The 5,174-nt window shown below is 43.4% G+C and overlaps 1 long non-coding RNA gene across 3 annotated transcripts; it reads left to right on the top strand.

The window, feature by feature from the left end:
* Positions 1 to 1,703: 1,703 nt before the first annotated feature.
* LOC141491119 (uncharacterized) lies at positions 1,704 to 4,420 on the top strand. Of its 3 annotated transcripts, none has more exons than XR_012469467.1 (3): positions 1,704 to 1,793; positions 4,040 to 4,124; positions 4,308 to 4,420. It is a non-coding gene; the product is annotated as an uncharacterized LOC141491119 (long non-coding RNA). The 3 variants fall into 3 exon arrangements; XR_012469468.1 differs by having other exon boundaries at positions 1,705 to 1,834; XR_012469466.1 differs by lacking the exon at positions 1,704 to 1,793 and adding an exon at positions 1,968 to 2,048.
* Positions 4,421 to 5,174: the final 754 nt, after the last annotated feature.

Below are 5,174 nucleotides of genomic sequence, written 5' to 3' on the forward strand. Positions count from 1 at the left end.
CCTTATCTCTCCTAACTGAACTGGGACACAAACCATCGCAGGAAACTATTTCTCATTCGAAGGATAGCACAGATGACACCTAAATATCCCACTTAGCCCCTCGAGCTGATGCTATCTCTCAAATCTCTCAGGGCAGGGCCTGATCCTCAGTCAAGCCAGGACTCACTACACTGATCAGTCTTTGTAATCTTATTCACAGAAGTAGTGTGTGTCCACAGCAGCAACGATAACCATGAATCACCCAGGGTCACACAGCTAGCTAGAAAGTGGCTGAGATGGAATTTGAACTCAGATCTTCCTAATTCCAGATATAATGTCTTTCCACCTAGCCTCGAGTGAATTAGGTCAGGCCTAAGGCAGAATTTCTTAAATTCAGGGCTACCAAACTCTGGAACAGGTAACTCAGTGAAACTGAACGTTTTCCATCCTCAGAGAGATTAAGAAATAGGACTTGTTATAGGATCCTAGTATTTATAGCTGGAAGGACTCATAGAGATCATGCCTTTAGATCTAATTGTTTTAAAGACGAGGCTGACAAAGACTATTACCTTTAATTAAAAAAAAACACTGTTATCTTATTATGTAATTTTGCTATCTCTTAAATTTTATTTGTTTTTCCTTACGTATATGATTTCTCTCTCTCAACATTCAATTTAGATCAATGTATAGTTTGGAAACAATGTAAAGACTAACATGACTGCCTTCCATGGGGGATGAGGGGAGGAATGTGAGATTAGGGGAAAAAGAGTAAAAATCAAAAATAAATAAAAAAATATTTTTAAAATGAGGTAGGAAAAAAGAGACGAGGCTGATTTACCCAAGGTTCCCAGGTGTCATCCATCCTCCTCTCTCCTCTCACCCAGTTACCTACCTAATGTCATCTCATTTGGACTATTGTACTGTCTCCTAATAGGTCTACCTTTCATGAATCTCTACCTCCTCCTATCAAAATTAATAATTAGTCATTCAAAAGAATTAATCATTTAAAATTAGTTATTAATATTCAGATTCAACTAAATAATTCATTGATAATTCAGCAATTAATCATTCAAATTAGTAATTCAAAATTACCTTAGATAATCAAAATAATATTAAGACACAAACTTTACCATAGCACTCCCTGGATCAAAAACTTTTCAGGGTTCCCTACTGCCTTTCAGAATACTAGAGATTTCAAAGTCTGGTTATTAAGGCTTCCCATGGTATGAGTCTACTCTATTTTCCCATTTTTTCTTATTTCTCATCACTCTTCTTCATATGCTCTAAGTTCTACCCAAACTGGAAAACTAGACTTTCCCAGAATTCAACATTCCATCTCTGGGTTGTACGACTGTCACCAGTGGTTCCTTTGTTTTGGCTCTTTATAATCTTTATCTCCCATTTGAAAGCCATCTCTTCACATGAAGTTTTCTTTGCTTTCCTCCTCATATTACCGGTATGTCTGACATATTCCCTCCATTTAATGTAAGCTCCTTTAACATTTTGGCTTTGAGGCCCCAGAAAAGTTCAAATAGTGCCCTAAGTACTATTCTGTTTTTATTGAATTGAATTCCATTAAGGCAGCAGAGTTAGGGTTTTGGACGTTTTCCCTCTCTGAGTCCCAAAAGAATGATTTTTGCCCCTGAATTGCCCAGAAGCAGAGGATTGAACCCAATGACCCCTGGAGGTCACCTTCCATCTCTAAGATTCCATGATTCTATGACATGGACAAGGAGCCTGGATAGGAGAAATGAGGGGCTCTCCCTACAGAAGTCAGAAAGGAGGGCCAAGTCACCTACCTCCCAAGCAACAGAGTGAGAGGGAGCAAGGAATTCAAGTCTTGGGGGACTGGGAGGTGGGAAGGAAGACTTCACCTAAAGACAACTCTTGTCTGCCCCCTTCTTTTTCCATTAGAAGGTTGAGGGGAGTGGTTGGGGGAGGAGGAGGTTGGGAGAATGGGAAGAAGGTTGAAGTTCTGACATTCTCAACTCAAAGAACAAAGGTAGCTGAGGAGGGAAGAAGGGTTGGGGTGGGCTAGACAGCTGTTTTGAAGGAATGACTGGCTCAAGGTAGGCTGGTGGTAAGAATACTGAATCTGGATTCAGAGAAATTAGATTAAATTCTCCTGCCACTATTAAGCTATTAAATTATTTCTGTTCCCTGTTCCCTGCCCATCTGTAAAGTAGAAGGGTTGAACCAGTACAGGATGATTTGCAAGGTTTCATTTGACTCTCAAATCTTCAGACCCTCCGAAGGCTTAGATAACCTTTTTTCTTCTCAAAAAGACAGGACTGAGGGGCGGCTAGGTGCCATAGTGGATAAAGCACCAGCCCTGGAGTCAGGAGTACCTGGGTTCAAATCCGGTCTCAGACACTTAATAATTACCTAGCTGTGTGGCCTTGGGCAAGCCACTTAACCCCGTTTGCCTTGCAAAAACCTAAAAAAAAAAAAAAGACAGGACTGAAAAATTGTCATTAACCTGACTAGAGGATGGGCACAAAGGAAGGAGAACTGGTGTCCCAGATTTCAAAAGTAAGGGGAGGGATTGTGGCATGAAGGAACAGAAAGCATCAGGCAGGAGCCAGGAGCATGAGAAGCTGGGGCAACCACTGGGCAAGGGACTGAGCAGGAAAGGAAACCATTCCTGCTAGAGATCTGGTAGCTGTAGGGCACAGGGCAAAAGAAAGTGAGGGAACCCAGCTGCCTTCAAGCCAGAATGAGGACAGACCTCTGTATGAAATATTCAGTTTAGGGTTCCTGTAGCATCTTCTCTCAGAGGGTTGAAGGTCACTTCTTTTAAATTTTGGTTTCTTCAAGTCCTTGTAAAATAGGGAAGATTATGTTTGTGATACTCTCTCACAGGGCCTTTGTAAAGAGAGCATTTAAAATGCTATTCCCCCAAAATGAGCTATTCTTATGATTTGAAACTATAGGTAGTGGATAGGAGCAGGGAATGAGATTTACTGGAAGGTGGAGTGGAGGTGAAGCCAGGAACTCTGGTCACAGAAAAATGTAATTTTTTTGTATTGGAAACTTTTCTGTATTGTTGGGGGCTGTTCTCCAATCTGTGCTGACTCTTTGTGAACTCCATTTCCTAAGCCACTTTGGACTTTCACAGTAAGGTTCACCTTGGTCATGCCCTTTGGGGCATGCTTAGTGCTAATGAAAACTGCTTATACTCAGTGAGTATTTACCTCAGACATTAGCCACACCTTGGGGACTGCCCCTGTGGCATGCCCATTGGAGAACATCTGAAACCAGGTTCCCTGTCTTGTTCAGTCCACCAGAGAACCATACTTGAGCAAGGCTATCCAGGCTTGTCCTCTTTTCCTACTTGACTCCTGGTCAGGCTGCTCTGGTTTCTTCTCCCTTTTCTTTCTCTAAGCCAAGCTCCAATTCCATACTGCTGGACCAATATGGTCCCAGCTCCATGCAGCTGGATCTTTGTTGAGCTAAGTTTCCTTTCCTTCCCTTTTTTCTTTTTAAGTTGGCTATCCTCTTTGCTAGTCTTTCTCAATCATCTCTTTCCGCTTAATTTTATTATTCACCCCCTTTCCCAGCTTGTAACTGTCTCTTTTTTTCCTTTTTGTTAAGGTTTTTGCAAGGCATATGGGGTTAAGTGGCTTGCCCAAGGCCACACAGCTAGGTAATTAAGTGTCTGAGGTGGGATTTGAACTCAGGTCCTCCTGACTCCAGGGCTGGTGCTCTGTCCACTGTGCCACCTAGCTGCCCCCTGTAACTGTCTTTTTAAAATGACTACTCTCTTTCTATTCTCTCTCAACCCTCTCTTTTTGTTTAATTTTAAATTACCTTCTTAGAAAGTACTATCTCCTTTAAGAAACTCGCTATCTTGCTGTCCTCCAAAGGACTTAATGTGTGAACTTTTTGTAGTGGTTTGTGGACTTTTTGTGGTAACTTGTGCAACCTGTGAATTAAGGTCTAAGCCTTTCTTACCTCCCTGAGTCAGAGAATTATTGATTCCACCAAACCACAACTGTCCCTCTTCTCTGGCATCAGAGGTTGGAAAGACAAACTTTGGAACTTTATAATTTTTTTCTAGGTCTTTAAGAGGTGTTTCCTCTTCTCTCCTCCTCCTGCTCCTGTGGAGTGACTGTGACTGAAGACGAATTCTCTGACTATACCTGGTTTGCAATCCCAAGGACTGTGGGTGGGATTTGGGCGGGGGTTGGGAAAAGGTAGGAGAGGAAGAGGTTCTGGGGGCAGAAACTAGGGATATTGGGAAGGAGGATATGGACCATAGGAGGAAGGGACCTCAGTAATCCCAGTTCTTGCTCAGTATTCAAGTCTGGCATCTTCCCACTTCACAGGTAACCACTGGGATTCATCTGGAGCCAGTGGTCATTTACTTGAGTGGTCAGGGCCAACCTTCCTCTGAAAATAACATTTTCACCATTGATTGAACTGTGAACTATTATCATGTCTGGATTCAGCTCCAACCCCTACCTGGGTGGTTCCTTTTCAAAACGTCCTTACATCCCACCCAAAGCACTCAGCTGTCCTGGTCATCCATACTGTTCTGTCTGTCCAAGCCGGAAGCAACATGACAGCTCACCCAACAAGATGTGTTCCAGGAAATTCCCCATGAACCAATGCTGTAGCCCCCAGGATGAAGATCCTTCAGTGGATAACCCTGACTCATCCAACAAACCAGCCTGCCGGGGTCGTCCTCACTGCATGCTCTGCATGGATCGCCCTAGAAATCCCTCCTTCTTGGACTGTCTCATGCAAGGCATAGATTTCCTGGACCGCTCTCTAAACAAAGACACCAATATCTCCGAACCTGGCACCAACAACTCCAAATCGGAAGTTATTATCTCCAAACCAGAAGCCAGTGACTCCAAATCCGAAGAAAAGTCTGAACCTGCTTCCAACAAATCATCCTTAAATGAAATAGTTCAGGAGGGAACCACCAGCAAGGCAAACCTAGCCAACGGCTCTAGAGAGAACAACACATCCCAGAAAACTAATACCAGCACTTTGCAGCCGGTGAATGACCAACCCAGCAGCAAAACCCTGGCCAACCCATTGCCATCAAAGTCAGGGACCTCAAATGCGCAGGACGACCCTTGGTTGGGGGCAACCATCCAGATCAGTCATATTCCCAAATTATGGGAGAAAATTCAGGAAGGGTTGGCTGCCAAGCCTGACCCCACGGCAGCCCTGTGGTGGTGACG

The sequence above is a fragment of the Macrotis lagotis genome, chromosome 1 (assembly GCF_037893015.1).
Source record: "Macrotis lagotis isolate mMagLag1 chromosome 1, bilby.v1.9.chrom.fasta, whole genome shotgun sequence".
Classification (NCBI taxonomy): Eukaryota; Metazoa; Chordata; class Mammalia; order Peramelemorphia; family Peramelidae; genus Macrotis; species Macrotis lagotis.